The sequence below is a fragment of the Podarcis tiliguerta genome, assembly GCF_965153285.1.
Source record: "Podarcis tiliguerta genome assembly, chromosome: 6".
Classification (NCBI taxonomy): Eukaryota; Metazoa; Chordata; class Lepidosauria; order Squamata; family Lacertidae; genus Podarcis; species Podarcis tiliguerta.
Window position 1 is genome coordinate 66,278,020 of NC_139539.1, and position 21,114 is coordinate 66,299,133.

The 21,114-nt window shown below is 40.5% G+C and overlaps 1 protein-coding gene and 1 long non-coding RNA gene across 3 annotated transcripts in view; one reads left to right on the top strand and one right to left on the bottom strand.

The window, feature by feature from the left end:
• The window catches only part of LOC310679607, a 50,950-nt gene extending 44,828 nt beyond the window's left edge, over positions 1-6,122 (bottom strand). Inside the window, exon 1 of the long non-coding RNA XR_014512386.1 lies at positions 5,918-6,122. This is a non-coding gene — a long non-coding RNA (uncharacterized lncRNA). The remainder of the gene's footprint in view (positions 1-5,917) is intronic.
• The window catches only part of ADGRL2 (adhesion G protein-coupled receptor L2), a 339,276-nt gene that overhangs the window by 100,851 nt on the left and 217,311 nt on the right, over positions 1-21,114 (top strand). For both annotated transcript variants that reach the window (XM_083444776.1, XM_083444771.1), the window contains one exon: positions 188-229. The gene's annotated coding sequence lies outside the window, so the exon portion shown is untranslated. The remainder of the gene's footprint in view (positions 1-187; positions 230-21,114) is intronic.

Consider the following 21,114-nt stretch of genomic DNA (forward strand, 5'->3'; position numbering starts at 1 on the left):
GAATTTAACTAGGGCTTCCTAAATAGATATAGGGTGTTTCTGGGAGACACTTTGTTTTGTATTTTGCTTTGTTTTGTGTTTCTAGCTATTGGTTTGTTTCATTTGTGTGTGTGGATGGTGATGTTTGGGGAGTTAGGCTCCCCATGGATAAGGGCATAATAACTAATAACATTTCTTTGCTTTCCAGGGTACTTTTGGCACAATGATAAATTTCATCTTCCCCAGAATGGTAAGCAGAAAACTATTTTCTGTATCTGACACCAATGAATACAAAGGAGAACAAGCAAAATTGTCATTTGAAAATAATGAAAATTCACTTAAAAATAAATATGCAACTTGATAAGGGTATTATTCATGCAGCTATAAACATCTGAATATTTAAACCCTGTAAAGCCATCTTTAAAATTCCCATCTAATTTTTGTCTAGTATTTTTGGTTGTTGTTTCTACAGAAACATAAAGATTTACCATCTCTGCTGGAAATGCTTTAGAAACCTGGTGTGTTCGCCAATGTGTTTTGCTGCATAATTTATTGTAATATATACATACCCACACACATAAATATGGTTTACGTTCTATCAGTTGAGAGAGGAATTGTATCTCTGCTTTAGATTGAGAGAGGGTTAGGCCTATATAATGTTTTACTGTGTTGAACTGTATAAAAATTGATCCTTATTTATGTTCCACCAGGGTTTTGCTGCATATGTGAATTTAAAATGGTATATTTTCAGAATATAGACACCACATCCTGAGTAAAAGCTGCATGCTACCATTTTGTAAAAAACAACAACACCCAGATATTTTCTAAGGTTCTCCCCAGCACTACCCCAAGACTGGGAAAAAGGCAATATTTATTCTACTCTTTGATCATAGCATCTTTGCAATCAAATAAAATGAAAAATTCATCATATTGTACGTGAAAAGGTCACCTTAAAATGAGACTTCATAGAAAAGGAGCCTGAATGAGATAAACCAACTGTTAAGGAGACTTGTGTTCAACAGCTCTTGAAATAGGCCTCTATTCCCCACCTCAACATCATCTCATTCCTCAAACATTTGGTTGGAAATAAACATAAAGCCATCATGCATTTGAACTGTTTTGACAATGGGGGAAAAATATTGCTGGAAAAAAGTAGTTTCTTCCAAGCACTAATGTAACCTCTTCTTAGTCTTACAGCTGAAAGCTTTCCTGTCTAATCCCAGAAGAAACTTTTTTAAAAAAGGCAATTATTCAAGAACTTTAATGCAAAGATGCATTAAAACAATGGAGGGCTTAAAATGTGTGCCAAGCTGATTTTCTGTTGTCTTTGATACAAAAGCAGAGGCGTTCACAGGATTTAAGAAAACCTATAACATGGTTTCAAGACTGGAGGAGTTTTGTGTGTGTGTGTGAAATAAAAGTTAGATATCTTTGTTGATTCACTGAAGGCAGGCTAGGGAGCTTTTGTGGTAGGGACTGACTCAATATATTGTGCTTCCCCAGGAGACTGTAGTGTGCAAATCCAAAATGTGATCACAGAGCCCAACTAACTCTTAGATAGCACACACCACTCGTGATCTCAGTATCCTCTGCCCCACGCTATGCTGGTGTGTACTGACTCAGGCCTCACCTTGAGTACTGTCAAAGACCCTGTATCCTTTGCAGACAAATGGGCCTATTGGCATGAGGTAACTGTCAATACAGATCATAGAATGCCTTCACCTGCAAAAGCCACCCCTATTGCGAGAAGTGAGGTTAGAGGGAACCAGGTGGAGGGCCTTCTCAGTTGTGGAATGCCCTCCCATCAAATAAACAACTATCTGATTTTTAAAAGACATTTGAAAGATGTTTGATGTTTTTATTTGCTGGAAGCCACCCAGAGTGGCTGGGGGCAACCTAGTCAAATGGGTGGCTTATTATTATTATTATTATCCCTGCATTCTTGAAAACTTTTGTTTATGTTGGCAACGCATAAGGTTTTTCGGGGTGAACAGTACAGAACGAGAGAATCCTTTGTCTTTAGGTGCAAAATGAATCACTTCTATCCATGTCAGGGCTGAGGACTATATATAAAACAAGGAGCTGTCTCATTGTCTTGGTTTGCTGCCAAAGCTTTCCTATGGTGAAAGAAGTGGGAGAACCGGGTCAGTAGGTGTAGTGCCAAGGCTGACTTTCAGAGAGAAGGGTGTCACACTTAAGAATTGTTTCAGTGAGACTATCACAGAATATGAATCAGCAAAGAGATGCACCCAGTGCTGTATGAAAAACTCCAAAGGACATTTTATTCAAAGTGGTACAGAGGCAGACAAACGATAAGCAAAGCTTAGTTGTCACTCTGTCCTGAAAACCGGGGAGCATAAACTGAGGCACCCAGAGGTCACTAGCATCTTAAAGCACGTATTTCTGGTGACTATTCAAGTTGCTCTGTGTAGGGGCTAGCAATAAATCTGCTAGTGCATTAGCAAAGCTAAGCAGGATCTGGTTTCAAAGCGGATGGGGAACTGTGTGTTGAGATTCCTGCATTTGCAAGTGGGATGTGGGTGGCGCTGTGGTCTGAACCCCTGAGCCTCTTGGGCTTGCCGATCAGAAGGTTGGCGGTTCATATCCCCGTGACAGAGTGAGCTCCCATTGCTCTGTCCCAGCTCCTGCCAACCTAGCAGTTTGAAAGCACACCAATGCAAGTAGATAAATAGGTGGGAAGGTAAATGGTGTTTCCGTGCATTCTAGTTTCCATCATGGTGTTCCGTTGCACCAGAAGTGGTTTAGTCATGCTGGCCACATGACTCGGAAAGCTGTCGGCCTGAAAGCAAGATGAGCGCTGCAAACCCATAGTCACCTTTGACCGCCATGGGGTCCTTTACTTTTACCCTTTTTTACCTATTTGCAAGCGTTTGGACTACATGAACCTTGGTGGTCCCTTTCAACTCTACAATTCTATGATTTCTTCTTTGTAGCTTACCCTTCCCAGCCCAGGTAGATGCTCACCCCCACCACAAGTTTCAGTATGACCTCCCTCTTCTTTCCTTTTCCCCCCACACAACCATTCCTGGAAGCAAGAATTACCTAATTTGAGGCAGGCCTTCCCAAGGCATTGCCACAGGTGCTCTTTCATTTTTATGGCTTGGCCCCGGAAGATATCAATATTATTCGTAATTCGAGTGGGTGGGTGAGGCTAGGCAGGTTCCCTTGTCTTTCCCACACCACTGAGCAGCCTCTCATTGGATAAAGACTCGCACGCCCTGGCACTTTTCAATGAAGCACTTCCTGAACCAGAAAACAGGCCCACTCTTCTCACTGACTCACTCAGATCACCATCACTCTAAACTTGTGGCTCCATCTTGCTTTCAGGTGCTGCTTGGGTTCTCCTGCGGTGCGGTTCTAGAGCTCCCAGGAATGATCAGGGCATAGATGACAGTTTCTGACTGCCCCCGAGATGATCTAGGGTGTTCTTTTTACATCTTTCCTTCTTCCACATTGCCTGCAATGCAGAGTAAGCCAGAGAAACAGAAAAACTGGCTCTGTGAGCATTGTTTGCTCAAACAATGGAAGGTGTGTCCACATGAAGAAGCTCATTCCAGGCCAGGGGAAGGAAGCAGGGCTGAGCTGTTCATTCCTCTCATTGTATCCTACAGATTCTGGAACAAACAGCCAGAATTAGTCCTCATTTCCACATGATCGTGTGCATCATCGTCTTTTATTATTTGCTAAATATTTACAATTTGCTAAGAAGCATGAAGCTGAACTACAAAGTCATTTTATGTTTTTATTTTATTTTTGTCTTGCTCTTTCTCCAAGAAGCTCAGGACAATCTGCACAGCCCACAATCACACACACACACACACACACACACACACGTTAATTCACACAACCACCTGGTGAAGTTGGTTAGCCTAATAGAGAGTGACTGGCCCAAGATCGCCTAGTGAGCTTCATAACAGAGTGGGGATTCGAACTCATCTCCCCCGGGCCTTGGTCACTACAACAACACTTTCTACCCAGTATCACTCATGTGGGGAAGGGCATTTGCAAGAAGCATATTTACTGAGGACAGAATCACATGCTATTGTAGCAAACATATGCTCCCGAACCTATTTTTTGCTGTAGTGACATTAATACAGGGAAGAACAGAAAAAAGTAGGCAGGTGGGCTCCTGAACCTTTCCCATGCCCACCGCTCTCCCCTACAAGTGCTTCTAAAAGTCCCCCCCCCTCCTCTCCCTGAGTTAGGTTTACTTTCAGTCTCTACCCGATGAAGGAAAATGATCTTGGGTGGACATTGGTGTGATTAAGCACTTCTTCCTTCCTGCTTTCCAACTCTGCCTTGTAACTTACTAAGCCCTGCATTCAGGCATCTTGACAAACAGGTTTGGGAATAAGCATTTGCTGAGATAATATGTAGTTTTGCCTCCAACTGAACAGGTAAGCACTGTGGTCAGATCTGCACTGTACATTTGAAGTGCATTTAGCACACATTTAAACTGTACCTTACTCCACACAAGCTACAACTCCCAGCAGCCTTAGCAATCTATAGTTCTTTGTGGCCAGCCATGTGCTTTAAAAGTGTGCTAAATGTGCTTCAGGTTATTCTTTGATTCTGCGTATGGTATGGATGTGATCTAAGAGGCACTATGCGGAGATTCCCCCCCCCCCCCGGCAACAAATAGGGGGAGGATTTACACTGGGGAAAGGGAGAAAAGAATTCCACAAACTTTTTCAGCACAGCACATTCCCAACTTTCAAAAAGGCCACATGAGGCTACTGATTAGGTTCCCCCACCCCCAAACATACACACATACACAATCTTAATCACAGATCTGGTCACAGCTAGTTTGACTGTGAGCAGATAAACCAAGAAGACCACAGTTATTCGTGTGTGGCAGGGTAGAATGATGTTAAGTGTTTGGGGTGGGGTGAGCAAGAATGAGACTTTGCATGATTATCTTTTACTTCTGAGGCTGAATCCTGGACAAAGTGCTAGTTTTTTGGCCCCCCAAAAAATCTGTCTATTCAGTAACAGAACACTGAATATTAAAATGAGGTTGTTAGTCGATTTCTCATTTATTCTCACTTCTGGACTTGTGCTCAGGGTCATTAAACCACTCGTTTGATATTTTTTCACATAATAAAACCCAAACTGAACTCACCCATATCATTTCCATTGATGTAGTTAAGGGTGTTTTTGTTTTGCTTTAAGGGATTTTTTGTTGTTGTTATTGTTTCTAGATCATATGTAGGGTGATAAATGTCAGATAGCCAAAGAAAATAAAATAAATTGTGGAATGTAATTAATCTGCACCTTTAACAAAACACACTTTCTTTCTCATTTCCACCTCTTGCTGTGCTTAATGAATAAAGATTAAATGCACATTACTATGAATAGTCAAAGCATTCTAGGTTTTAATCAAAACGTTTTTCCTGCACTCTGTATGCTAATGAATGATCCGATACCTGTAAATGTTAAATGCAGACCATATACTGCCGAGAATTTCATTACATATCAACAATACTATTTTTTTAAGGTTAAAAACTTCCATTCATTCTCTCCAGTCCATGCATATACCACATGCATTCCAACATAAACTTAGATTGTAAGATCCTCAGAAGACGGTGCTGCTGTTGTTGTTGTTAACTGAAACAATATCATATACATTAGCACTGCTATGTAAATAATAAATAAACAATAACACTTTCATGGGAACGTCTGTAAATTCCTGCAAACCATGTTAGATTGTGGCTTTTACCTCTCAGAGAAATGTAAAATATCTATATTTCTTCTTATATGTTAGAAATAGCTTTGGGGATACTGGTGTCACTTAACTGTTCAGTTCATTTTTAAGGAATAAAATTCATCTTAATTAGTAAAAACAATAGATGGATAGGCTCCCCTCACTCACTCTCTCTCTCTCCCCCTCTTATTTTTCAAGAGGTAGTTCACTCACTGTGCAACTTATCAGCTGTAGATTATCCCGATAAATGACAAGTTCTTGTCTCCAGCTTTGTAACCTCTTTGTCAGACATCACCTTGTTCGACCAAATAGCTTACTTGATGTGCGGCTGCCCCAATTGTCTGGCACCCTACCGTAGCTGGGCTATATGCCAGCTTGAGCTCCACAACTATTTATGGCTTTGTGCATTCAAAGTTCAGCTATGCAAATCACAACTATTAAAAAAAGAAGGCACTGCAGATTTGTTTTTGAGATGTATTATGTGGCTCGCAAGGTCAAATCATTTGTTTTCTCTCCAGTAAAATACAGTTTTGTCAGTAATGATCGAAAAGATCATCACCTTTTTTAAAAAAGCTGAGTCAAATTGAATGTAAACATCTCTTCACTCCTCTACTAGGAAAAAAACAATCATGTAGCACACTTTTAATAGTGCAGAGAGACGAAAGGGGGCATAGAATACAAGATAACTTTTGTACAAGTAACTTTTGTAGTGCATAATGAATAATGAGGACAGGGGAGAACCCTACAAGTTTGAAGAAAATGGTGAACATGGGAGGGTCAATTTTGAAGTATAAATTTTCACCCACCAAACTGGATAAGGACAAGGTAGAAAGAAGCATTCTGCAGCAACGTAGGCTGTTAACTTTTTTCTTAGTTGGACTCCTGTGCATTTCACAAATTACTCAGATTTTCATCCAGGGATTGTCTTGGTAGGGAGATACTGTTGTTACAGGAAAATGTTTACTTGTTAAATTTGTGCTTGTCTTGCAACTGTCAAGAAAAGAAAATGGAAGTCAAATAAAAGTCTTGGGTGACAAACAAAAACCTGGCAACATAGAGACTCTTTTTCAATCCTACCTGGAGATGCCAGAAATTGAACGCATATGCCTTATCTATAAACCAACCAATCTTGCCATGTTACCTGATAATGGAACAATCCCAGAAATCTTTATAGCTTGAGAGATTTAGAATACCTTATGCAGTTCATGTCTACTTAGAAATAAATCCCACTGAGTTCATTAGGATTTGCTTCCAGGTAAGTGTGTATAGGATAGCAGCTTTAATCACACACACATTCTTCTTTCCCAGGGCTTAAAGTTAGTTGGTCCTACAGACACCCATGGAGCCATAATTAGCCGGTTGTTATAGGACTAGCCACCATTAGTGGCAGGCTGTGGGAGTCCAAGGTCTTGCAAATAAAAGGCAGGCAAACTCCTTTTCTTCACCAGCATTCCCACAATGCATTGCAACTGCTGCTGAAAGTGTGTGGGCAGGCCTTTCAACAGAGCCATAGTCACAGGGTCACAGCACAAGCTCCTTCCCGACCGTCCTAGTGTCCCTATTTTTCAGGGACAGTCCTAGTTTTATAGAAGCCATTCTGGTCTCGGAATGTCCCACTTTTCCTTTGTTGTTGTTGTTGTTTAGTCGTGTCTGACTCTTCATGACCCCATGGACCAGAGCACGCCAGGCACTCCTGTCTTCCACTGCCTCCCGCAGTTTGGTCAAACTCATGCTGGTAGCTTCGAGAACACTATCCAACCATCTCGTCCTCTGTCGTTCCCTTCTCCTTGTGCCCTCCATCTTTCCCAACATCAGGGTCTTTTCCAGGGAGTCTTCTCTTCTCATGAGGTGGCCAAAGTATTGGAGCCTCAGCTTCATGATCTGTCCTTCCAGTGAGCATTCAGGGCTGATTTCCTTCAGAATGGATACGTTTGATCTTCTTGCAGTCCATGGGACTCTCATGAGTCTCCTCCAGCACCAGAATTCAAAAGCATCAATTCTTCGGCGATCAGCCTTCTTTATGGTCACTTTTCCTTAGGACATCCCTATTTTCATTGGAGAAATGTTGGAGGGTATGGAGTTATGTGACCCCTGAGCCAAGGAGATAACTGTACAACATTTAGAAGATATTTGAAAGCAGTCCTGTATAGGAAAGCCTTTTTAAAGCTCAATATTTTATTATGTTTTTATATATGTTGGAAGCCACCCAGAGTGGCTAGTGCAACCCAGCCAGATAGATAGGGTATAAATAATAAAATTATGGTGATGGGGGTGGAATACAAAATGTTGGAGGATATGCACCACACTGGTTTAGCCAGCTTAGTTGTGCTTTGGGAGGCTCAGAAAGAGCTTTCCTTTCTTTTTTCTTTTCTTCTTTAAGTGATGGCGAGGCTCATAATCCAAGCATAGTTTGGGCAGCCCCAGTGTGACCAACCTTTACTGGTATCTTTACACTGAGACGCTTTTACATCTCCTGTGCCATTGAAGGAATTCTCTTTTCTATTTAAGTTTCTACACCACACCCATCGGCTTGGTAGCCAGACGGCGCCCGAAATGAAAATGTAAACATTGCACAACTGTGAAGAGAGATAAAAGTACACAAGCTCATGGAGACTGCCACTTAGTCTGTGTTTGTCTGTGGCACCTTATTGTTTGCTGTGGGTTGCTGGCTGGAATACAACAGGCTGCTGGAAATCCTAATAGGAGACATTATTTTCAATGCTGGCAGTTCCAAAGAGCTTTCTCCTGTCTCTGGTTATCCATTGTGATTTAAATGACAGTGGGGAACTCAGGTCTGTGTGGTCCATGGGAATAACAGGCACTTTCTTTGCATAAAGGTAAAGGGTAAAGGGACCCCTGATAGTTAGGTCCAGTCACGGATGACTCTGGGGTTGCAGCACTCATCTCGCTTTACTGGCCGAGGGAGCCGGCGTACAGCTTCCGGGTCATGTGGCCAGCATGACTGAGCCGATTCTGGCAAACCAGAGCAGCACACAGAAATGCTGTTTACCTTCCCGCAGGAGCAGTACCTATCTGTGTTGTCTGTGTGTGGTTTCGAAGACATTGCTGTTCTCAAACCCAAGCGAAGCAAAGGAGGATCCCACCCCCCACAACACATGCACGTTTTTAGTTTCTCTATGAATAATATAGAGAAAACTGCAAAGCTGAATGGTCTTTGGGCACCATTGAGCAATGCTGGTCCAGCCACCAGAAATGACAGCAAATGTGAAAAAGTTCAGCTTGCTTAATGGTTGAGCAAACGTTTTGCATGCCAAGGATCCCAGGTTCAGTCTCAGGCCTCCAGACCCTCCATGTGTCCCTATTTTCCAAGGACAATCCTGGATTTACAGAAGCTATTCGAGTTTCAAATGTGATTCTGGAATATTTCATTTTTCACGTAGGACATCCCTATTTTCATCGGAGAAATGTTGGAGGGTATAGAGTTATGTGACCCCTGAACCAAGGAAATAAGAAACTATACAAACTTTAGAAGACATTTGAAGGCAGCCCTGAATAGGGAAGGGTTTTTAAAAAATGTTTAATGTTTTATTATTTTTATTATATATAGTGGAAAATGCCCAGAGTGGCTGGGGCAACCCAGTCAGATGGGCAAGGTATAAATACAATTGTTGTTGTTGTTGTTGAATAGGACATCCCTAATTTCATTGGAGAAATGCTGTAAGGTATTGCAAAGTTCTGCCTCGTACATTAGAGATGTACTGTCTGCTAGAGGAGATTATATTGGCCCATGCTGACCAATTGTCAGAACCTATATGAAGCAGCTTCCTAGGTGAAAACCAAGAAATCACAGAATATTCATTTTTTTTTGTAATATAAACTAAATAGTTCTGTCTTATGAATTATGGTCTAGTTCTATAGTCCAAAGGGGGGGGGGGACCCTAGGTATTTATGTGGCCAAACCTAGTTTCCTCTGAAACTTTATCACTGTCATAGGAAAGAGAGAGGAGGTGTCTTCATGATTGTCACAAAGCCTGCCAATTGGCATTCAACATAGTCAACTTCTCCTGGAAATTGAGAAAAACCAGTTGCGTCTGGTTTTGATGCAATTTTCAGTTTATAGAGCTATTCTAAAAGAGGTGGCTTAGACTTTCCATTCAAGGTATATACATCTGTCTTGTGCCTGAGTCGAGCAAAGAGCCTGCAGAATGAATAAAGAAACTTTTCCATTCAGCCCAGGCCAGATTTTATCAGTTCAAAGTGTAGACTTTGGACCTTTATTAATACCTACAAAGCTATGGAACTTACCAACTGTTAAATGACTATCCTTTAGTCAATTCACTTGAAAAGAGCAGCATGTTCAAAGAAACTCCCAGAAAACATGGTTAAGATAAACACTTCAAAAAAACCTGTCCCATAGACATGCTATTTAAAAGCTTCTTGAAAAACATTCCTTTCAATAACATTAGCATTTCATTTTTCAAGAAGCCTAGATTGAAATTGAATTTCACTTTTTCTGTTTTATATATATATATATATATATATATATATACACACAACAACAACAACAACAACAACAGAAATGATCTATTTTGCCAAAAAAGGCTTTAACAAATTTATTCTGGCACTTTTCACCATGGAGGCTAGGTTTTTCTAAAAAACAAAACAAAAAAATGGAATACAGTTTTAATGTGTAAAGGTTATTCTCAACTCCCCTCTGTGCTATAGTTTTCATATATAACTCAAGTAAGGACAACTCGTTATTAAAGAAGCCAGCAGGTGTTCTTTTCTCTGAAACATACTAAATAAAGAACTCTAACTGATTGTGTTGGCTGCATGCTCTGGAGGGGAAAAAGAGAAATTAAATAATGAAGGTAGAAACTTTTCAACAGGGAGCTTGCTTTGGTAAAAGCAAAATATTTTGTCGGAACTAGGAAGTTCAGTAACAAAAAATTGGGCTGAGTTGCTTGGTAGGGGGGTTTTTACATTCTTTTGGAAACATGGGTGCTTCTAGATGGGGGCATTTTGAATGCTAGCTTCCCTTTAAGTCAGTGATGGCCAAACTTGGCTCTCCAGCTGTTTTGGGACTACAATTCCCATCATCCCTGACCACTGGTCCTGTTAGCTAGGGATGATGGGAGTTGTAGTCCCAAAACAGCTGGAGGGCCGTTTGGCCATCACTGCTCTATGTCATGTATGTTCAGTGCCATTTCAATGCTTGCCATCTATTCTTGTGGGAAGAGAGACTGTATCTGAGTAGTTTTTCTGTCCCTCCCTCAATCACACCTCCCACTCTCTCTATTATCTTTTATCATTCTGTACATGCATGCACCAAAACTGTTGGTCAAAGGCCTCGCGAGTTAAAGCTCTAGACGATGCCATGAATGGGCTTGCACACTTGCCGTATACATGATTGTACAGAAGACCACTGAAAGAACAGCAGTCATGGGAAAGTGCAACTTTGCTTTATTGAGATTCCTTGAGAGGATGGAATCATTATTAAACCAGTTCACATCCAGAGTATCAAATATGTTCTAAACCAGCACTCAGGGAACTGCATCAGTTTCTTTGCAAATTTGTTTCTCCGGTGGGCACGATGATATTTCTTCACCCAGTAGGGGAGCTATTATATATCTATATATGTATGTATATTTACTTTGGGCTTTGCCATGTCAGTAATAAAAGCCATGTGTACGTAAATGTGAAAGAAATTAGGGGAAAGTTCTAATTATGGAGTTGCAGTGAAGCATAATTGAGGCCACTGAGCTCAGTGCTTTTTGGAAAATCATCAAATCTATCCGAGGGTGAAGGTTGCACAAAACTCTCCTTTGGATTCAGAACTAGTGACTGACCAGCATGCCATTTGGGATCTGGAAGTAAGCCAGTGAGAGGGAACTCTTTCCCCGGCTCCCGGAGGTTGACCAAACTTCAGTCGCTTCTTTAAAAATTGTGTAAGAGCTTGTGTAAGAGTTTTATTATTTATTTGGTTGGTTGATTGCTTTGTTTGGTTTCAAAATCCTCAGGCTGCCTCTCCAAAGAAAGACTCGAGTCTCAAAGGAGCAAGAATAAAGCCATCCAATAAAACAATTGAAACAAAATCTTCAGTGTATTAAAAGCACTGTAACCAATAAAAACAGCCAACACGATAAAACACACAAGAGTAGCTTATTTTCCCAGCTTGCTAGGCCCACTGCTAATATCCTCCCCAGTGCTTATTTGCCAGGCTTCATCTTGGCTTCCTTTCACTGCTTGGTTCAGATGTGGCTTTCGAGGGATGCCTTCAGGGAGGTTGACTCCTGAATGCAGTTGGGTGCTGCTTTGCTGGGCATGAGGAAATATGTGCCGTGTTCTGCTGGTTGTTTTGGTATTCATGAGTTGACTATTATGATTTTGATAGCATTTTATATTTTTTTAAAAAAATATTTTTTATTTTAAAAATGATAGAGCTTTAAAAATACTTTTATCCCGTTTGGAGCCAGTGTGGTGTAGTGGTTAAGAGCAGTAGTCTCATAATCTGGTGAACCTGGTTCGCGTCTCCGCTCCTCCACATGCAGCTGCTGGGTGACCTTGGCCTAGTCACGCTTCTCTGAAGTCTCTCAGCCCCACTCACCTCACAGAGTGTTTGTTGTGGGGGAGGAAGGGAAAGGAGAATGTTAGCCGCTTTGAGACTCCTTAAAGGGAGTGAAAGGCGGGATATCAAATCCAAACTCTTCTTCTTTGTTTAGGTTTTTTAAAAAAAGACATACAGTGTCATGGAAACCATAATATAGGTCTGTCTTCTTCCAGAGAAGTCCTCACTTCCTTTTTTCCAGGAATTTTCTACAGGGCTGAATGGAGACCTTAATGGGTGAATGAGGTGAGGAAGATGGGGGGTTCCTAGGAGGAGTCATGTCCTAAGACAGGCTTCCTCAACCTCGGCCCTCCAGAGGTTTTTGGCCTACAACTCTCATTATCCAGCAGGACCAGTGGTCAGGGATGATGGGAATTGTAGTCTCAAACATCTGGAGGGCCGAGGTAGAGGAAGCCCATCCTAAGATGTGTAGCCCCCCCCCCCCCACCAGGCTGTGCTGCTTTTTAATGGTTAAGAGCCAACAACGCTCAGTAGGTTAAGCTAGTGTGGCTTTACATCAGCTTATAAATAATATGCCATAATAATAATGTTAGTGGGCATTTCAGTCCACTAGCCTTGTTTCATCTTGCACCGAGGTGATAAAGTGGGTTGGGGAAACCTAAATGTCGCTTAGCTTGATTTACAATTCCCTTAAGTAGAAATATGGAGATTGAAGCTGATTTGACATTTCCATTAAGCTGATTTTAGTCAGCTTAACTGGCTTGTGGATAGGGTATCTCTTTATGTTAGTTAGTGTATATTATAGGGGGAAGAATAAACAAAACCCACTTTCAAGTCTCCAGGTTAATTCACACCTTTTTTAGAACCATATATGATCCGGTATTTTACTTTTAGAAGTGGAATTCCGCAACATACTATTGCAAAGGTTCTGTCCCCACAAATATTATCAGCTTGAGAGGAATGACCTCCTATCCCTCTCTGCGCATTCTATGGGTTCTCCCAATGCCCCCCTCCTGAGCCAATTTCAGGGGGCACACAAGGGAAGGAGGGGGAAGCCCCATTACACAAGCAAAAGATCTTGCACAGGGAGTCCACTGATGGAATTAATTTGGTGAATCCCACCCCATGTTAACGATTTTACATTTTAAAAAATTAAATAAAGAGCAAAGAGCAAACATTAAGTACCGTTTGGCTCTTCCATCTTCTTCTTAATTGCAGAAAGTCAACCTAAAAATGCTTTAAAACAGACTTTTATATAATCATGTAGCGTATCCATGTCCCCCTTTTATTAGAAATGCTTCTTCTGATGCCATTTGAAGATAATTGACAGTTAACATCAAATAGCTAATGAAAAGCTTCCCTTGCCTTGTCAAAGCGGAGCTTTGTGAGGCCAAGCTCAGCATCCTCTGAAGCTTGTGGAAAGAGCTCTGTTAACTTCAATAGGAGCAGGATTGTGCCAAAGGGCTTATTGGAAAGTGAGTTATGTAAATTGTATACACATTAATAACGAACCTCTTTAAGATAAAATGCAACTTAGCATGCTCACAATGAAGTCAATAATATGGTGCCAACAGCTCTTCATTCTCATTTAAGACTCACATGATTACGGACAGGAAGCGACATGAAAAGATTATTTCTATTGTTTTTTGTATAGTACTTTCTGGGTGCAGCAACTTCAGGAAACCTGTGGTGAGCATTGCCATTCCACTTTACAGATGGCAATACTGAGATGGAAAAATAATAGAATTGTAGAGTTGGAAGGGAACCCAAGGGTCATCTAGTCCGGCGTCCTGCAATGCAGGAATCTCTGCTAAAGAATCCATGAAAGGGGGAAGAATAAACAAAACCCACTTAATCCAGCTTCTGATTAAAAATCTCCAAAGAAGGAGAGTCCACCAGTGCTCAGTGAATTCAGTGAAAGTTAAAACATTGGTTTCCAAAAGCTTAATCTTCATTAATTTGGGCAGAGTCAAGAGCTCAGAGGTATAATATGCTCCATCTCAAGCTTCCTGAATCTCATGTTGGGTTGCACTGCACAGAAGCTATAGAATAGAATAGAATAGAATAGAATAGAATAGAATATGTCGTATAACCAGTGCTTTTTTTCTGGAGGGGACGCAGGGGCACACATACCCCTAAACATTTTGTGAATCTATGTTTGGCCTCATTGAGGGGCAGTATTTCAATATGAGTAGGAAAATGAAGAGTACCCCTAAACATTTTTTTAGAAAAGAAAAAAAAAGCAGTATATATATAACAGTATAAGCTTTAATAAAGTGTTCATTTTAAGGTTCTACAACCTTGTTTGTGCTGCAAGAGAGTACTTCTTCTCTTTACGTCCTTTATTTCCAAAATAGTATTCAAGGCAGCAAGCAAAGCATTCATCCAAAATGCTATTAAAATTAAAATAAAAAATTCTGAAAGCCTGGATAAAAAAATAAGAAATAGACGGACACTAACACAGCTACCCTTCTGGAAATATCTGCATATATTTCATTGTTTTCATCATGCCCTATGAATCCTTCACCTCTAGCAGCAGTTAACAAATCCTGTGTGTGTGTGTGTGTGTGTGTGTGTGTGTCTTTGTGTATTTATATAGATCAATAGTGACAACCCCTATGGATATTGAAATACTTCCTCTTCCATTACTAGCGTTTGCTGAAATCATTGCCCCACCAGCATGACCACCCTATTTTACAGGTTAAAGGATGTAATATAGAACATACAGTAAAGTGAATAGGTCACAACCAGAAACACTAATTTACATTCCTTTGATTTAAGGATTTTAAAAACATGCACTAGAATGCGACTTTAAAGCTCTATTTCTGCAAACACTTGATTGCATATTCCATCTGAACAATTGTTTGTGGGTTCTAAAAGTTACTCAGGTGCATTAAAAAATTGCCCAGAGGGATCCTTTGTCTAACTTAGTCAACTTAAAAGATTTGTTCGTTTTGACTTAATTTATACTGTGGATTCTTCTTCCGGAGTTCAATGCCCCAGTTTACCAAAAGTCTACACATGAATAGTCTCATTAACTTCAGTTAAAATAATGAATTGCTTAAGAGTAAATCTGTATATGGTTTCTGAATTCGAGGGCATACAAATTTGCATTAATTTTGTTTTGTTTTTATTTAATGCATTTATATATTTGCCTTCCCTATTAATTTTCCAAAGTGACTCACGTTAAAAACATCTCGTCGTAAAACAACCTACACCACAGGATCAATCTTAGCACATGAAATATAACAATGAACACAAATACAACCAATAAAAAACAGCTCAAAGAAGAAAGGCATTCTCTTTCAGCCCCTAAAAGAGATTAGCAAAGGAACTAAGCATACTGACTGGGGGTAGTGTTACAACCAAAAGGGATTTGCTTTGACCTCAGTAGCGGCTTACCTAACCTCTGAAGGTAAAGACACCTGGAACATGGATGAAGATCTCAGTGGAAGGGTAGGAAGAGATGGGTGCATGTGATCCCTCATATACCCTTATACCAAGCCATTCAGGGCTTTAAATACCAGCACTAGCACTTCGAATGAAGTATTGAAAGTCACTGGATCCCTGGATAATACACTGGTGTGAGCTGCCCCTGTTAATAATCTTACCAAGGTATCTTGGAACCAGCTGTGGCTTCCAGGCACATTTCGAGCTCGTTGTAGTAACCTAACCTGAAGAAAACTAAATTGTGAATAACTGGTGAAGTTATCATTCAAGGGGGGGGGCACAGCTGGTGCCCTGCAGTTGGTGGGAAATGCCTTGGTTCACATGTGCAACTTGAGCATCCAAAAACAGGACTGGTTCTAAATGCATATGTAAGCTACAATCTTGGTCCCCCAAAGAATCATAGGTTGAAAGGGTCCCTGAGGATCATCTCATCCAACCCCCTAAAATGCTGGAATTGCCATCCTTTGCATCCTGGCAGGATGGGACATGACCTGGAAACTGTACACTGACTGCAAAAATGTAGACAAGGTGTAAAAGAGCAACAAAATTCTTACAAAAGTGCATAAGGAGAACACAAGGAGTCTGTCATCCCTGACCATTGGCCATGGAGGCTGGGGCATTGGAGTCCAACAGTATCTGAAATGCTATATGTTTCCCAGACCTGAACTAGGAGATAGTAACACCAGAAGCTACCAAGTCAGACCACTGGTCTATCAAGCTTGATTGATACTGGCAGTGATTCTCCAGGATTGAGCCTGGAGACTTATTCAGGCAAAGCATGTGATCTCTCACTGACCAGAAACAAATACAGTCATACCTTGGAAGTCAAAAGGAATCCGTTCTGGAAGTCTGTTCAACTTCCAAAACATTTGGAAACCAAAACATGGCTTCCGATTGGCTGCAGAAGCATCCTGCAGCCAATCAGAAGCCGTGGAAGCCACACCAGATGTTTGGCTTCCAAAAATTGTTCAAAAACCAGAACACTCACTTCTGGGTTTCGATCATTCGGGAACAGATTTGTTTGGGAACCAAGGCATGCGGGATCCAAGGTACAACTGTAACCTATTCTACAGCTCTAACTACTGGGGGTCTTCTAGACAGTGAACAACAAATTTCAAAACCTATTATGCCAAACCTACACAACTTTTGACACATTAAATTTTAAAAAGTTTGCACTTATTCCTATAAGTAGCCCACTTGTTTGGTTGGTGAGCTGTATTTAGTTTGGCAGGTTGCTTGTTGTACGGGCTTTATATTATGCGCCGGTGTTTGAAGGGGAAAACAGAAAGAAAGAATGTACGTATGATTAAATGTTTATTAAAATTAAAATATTCAAGTTTTAATTATGCTTAATTGTATATAATTAAAATGGGAGGATTAGGGAAATTAATAAACATTTCATCTGAGATTAAGCAAAATCAAAAGGACATGTTATAGAACAATACTTCCTCTCTCTCTCTCTCTCTCTCACACACACACACACACACACACACACAAAGTATATGTATTAGACTTTGCTATCTGACATGTCTTTTGAAAACTTAAATGCCCAGCCTAACGTTTTTTTGTCTACTGATAATTAAATTCCTGAAATATTAATTGTTCTGAAAAGTCAAATCCACTTACCAGGCCCTTGTTCACTTCTACGATGCTTATGATGGCAGGCCACACTGATGTTCAGAGCCAATATCCCCTTAAAGTGCATCTGCTTCACATTATAATATAAAATATATAATCATTATATTGCTTCAGTGTTTAATATTTGCCCTTTGGTGTGTAGATGGAAAGTTTGACAAATAGAGGCGTCATTGTGCTTTGGCTCAGAATTAGCAATGCACATTGACTGATGCAGAGGAAAACTTGTGATTCCTGTTCCTCCGTTTCTCCATCTTGTTTGAAATAGAATTTCCATACCTCCCTTGCTTGGAAGATGTGCACATTCTAGTTGGATAAATAGAAAGGAAGATTCCTGGCTTGTGATCCCCATATCAACTACTGGATAAAGATACTTGTAGAATCAGCCCTTCACTGGCTGAAAAGTTATTAAACTATTTTGTTTACCCCTTCACCATCATCACAACAACATTAATATTCCGCTACTATTACCATTTCTGATATGTAGCTTTCCCAGACCACAAGGTCTCTGGGCAGCTCATAAACTAAAGAACAATCAAATTACAGAACAAAACAATAGCAGCCCGTAAAACGCTGGCTATTTAAAAGTCCTGGGTAAACAAAAAAGTCTTCACCTAGTGCTGAAAAGACCGCAAACATGGTGGAAGACATTTCATAACTGGGGTGTCACTATCAAAAAAGCCACTTGGCTGAGGACTATCAAAGGTAAAGGGACCCCTGATCATTAGGTCCAGTCGTGACCGACTCTGGGGTTGCAGCACTCATTTCGCTTTATTGGCCGAGGGAGCCGATGTACAGCTTCCGGGTCATGTGGCCAGCATGACTAAGCCACTTCTGGCGAACCAGAGCAGCCTTCCCACCGGAGCGATACCTATTTATCTACTTGCACTTTGAGGTGCTTTCGAACTGCTAGGTTGGCAGGAGCAGGGACTGAGCAACGGGAGCTCACCCCATCGCGGGGATTCGAACCGCCGACCTTCTGATTGGCAAGTCCTAGGCTCTGTGGTTTAACCCACAGTGCCACCCACGTCCCTTTGGCTGAGGGCTACCTGCAGCCATATTAGATGCAACAAAACAAGGCTGAACAGCGCCATTCAAGCAAGTGGAGCAACATTGTGCATTGCAGCTGCAGTCCTCTATATATGTACAGCAGAACCTCGGTTTTTGAACGTAATCCGTTCCGGAAGACCATTCAACTTCCGAAACATTTGAAAACCGAAAACTGAAAGCGGAAGCCTCAATACAATAGAGGAACTCAAAACAGAAGCCGCGAAGCACGTTCGGCTTCTGAAAATAGTTAGAAAACCGGAACAGTTACTTCCGGGTTTTCGGCGTTTGAAAGCCGAAACGTGCGTCAATGGAGACGTTTGACAACCAAGGTTCCACTGTATTTGGAAGCCTGACTAAACATGGTTAAGACGCACATGGTTGTATCATAAAGTAATTGAGCAAGCTCCAAATTGTATATTTTCAGGGAAAGAAATTTTTTAATGTATATCATTTAAAACCTTGAAAACGAAGGGTGCTACTCGCCCCTTAAGGAAACTTGCTACACATTTTTGTTTCATTTTTGGCATTATATCAGATAGATTCCAGCATAACACAATTGGTTTACGTTATCCTTAAAATGAGAAAATAGTGGCAAAAAATGTATAAAACATAGCGCTTGTGTTTATGAAAGAAACATCCATAAAGGAAGAAACATTTTCTAACTTTTCTCATTAGCCCGATGAGAACTGCATCTTTAATCAAACAAAATGCAATGGCTTTCTAATTTTGTTTAAAGTGTTGCAGTACTTACACAAGCCAGATCAGGTTATTGTAAATCTAGAGCAAATTAGAATCATTGGCCTCTGCTGATGCATTCAAGGGTACTATGTAAATCATAAATTTAATGGCATACTAAGACACACATCTGTTTCTATTTTGCAGAAGTTAATAATCTAACTACAGGGCATTTAAACATGACTTTCATCAACTGGAACATTGGAAAAAATAGAGGCTTTTCTATGAGTTGTGCTTAGCTGCATTTCACCCAAAATATGCCGACAGACTCCATATCTCAGTAGTTAGCCACCATATATTAGCTGATTTTTCTCACTGCTTGCACTTCAGCTGTGCATTGCTTCTTAAGCTAACATCTGCTGGAGACAGTACAGCACCACTAACTGAGCCTGCAAATGTCTGTGGCACACATATGCCCCCCCCCGCCCCCCGCTTCAAAATGTGTTGTTCATGATAGATTAGAAGAAAATGTTAAGCATTTCCTAAGAAATATATAAACAACGTAAGGCATAACCATTGTGAAATTTGTGTGGTTTTAATTCATTTCTATAAACAAAGCTGCTCCCAAACACTTCAATGTAATAGTAGTGGAAGTCCATTTGCAAAGAAGAAATGCTTTGTGGCTACCACAAATGAGTGAACTATTATGCTCCTAAGAAAATACAATTGATATACTCATACTATTCAGAGCAAAGGTAAACTAAGATATGTTTGCCACTGGTTGGGTACAAGTATAATGTATAGCAAAGCAACAACAACCATAGTTTGTTGTCTTAACAGTGGTTAAGATCCCATGTGTGTCATGGCTTCACTTGCTAAACCGTATGGTTCAATGGCAGATATAGGATGACTTTCATAAAAAAATAAAATACTGCTTATTAATTTGCTGGCAGAAATACTGGAAAAGTGGATTAGCTGCTTTCACTGTGATTAACACAAGCCATGGTTTGCAAAATAGTTCCCAGAACTGCTAGTTTCTGACTCCACATAAATGCCACAATTTTATATTTCTATAGCCTTGAGTAATGTTCAGAGTTAGGATTTTAAAAAATCATTTATTCCTTTGTCTTCAGCAATTCTATCCTGACATTCTTTAGAATTGTTTTTATTTACTAAAGGCGTGATAATTATGAAGGGATCGCACATGCACACAGTTTCATCAATATATGGTCAAACTAAAAGCAGTTTTCTGAAATTTTAGACATAAAACCTTTAAAAGCCGGTTGGAAAAAGTCCATCCTAGGCACCCACCAAAAAGTGAGCAGCAATGTGGCCCAATGATTTCCACTGGGAAGATGTTTTAGTGTCAGAGTGCCACACAGAGGAGGTCCTGCCCTGTATGATTATTATTAATTTATGCACAGCTTAATGCCAAAATAGCCTTCTAAGCCCTTTTATGAAATATAAACAACAGTTACGCCAACTTGAAGTGATAAAATCCAATATTAAAATCCATAACAAAACCATCCTATTCATATATACATGCATGACAATATGTGCATGCATAGTTAAAACAAAACCAATCCCATTAAAACAACACAGCAATTATAGCAGGAGACTCAGGCCAAGAGATTAAAGGGAATGCTTGTATAACAGGTACATCTTCAAAAGCGGTGGAATGGCAAGACAGATAGTGACTCTTCTATTTCAGTAGGAAATGCATTCCTTAACACCAGTGCTAGTAATGAAAATGCCTGACATTGCATTAACACAAGCTGATAATTGTCAGGTTGTGGCAAGACTAACTGGGTTCCATCCATTTGTTGATCTTACTAATGTCCTTTCTGGGTAATAGAGGGGAAGTCTGTCTTTCAGGTAGCCTGGTAAAGTTATGTAGGGTTTTATATGTAACAAGACCTTAAAACTTGCTCCATGGCTAAATGGCAGTGCAGGTCCCTCAGCACTTGCATACATGCCTGGTAAAGGGAACAATGTTTAATGCTCTATTATGTTTTTATATATGTTGGAAGCCACCCAGAGTGGCTGGGGCAACCCAGTCAGATGGACAGGG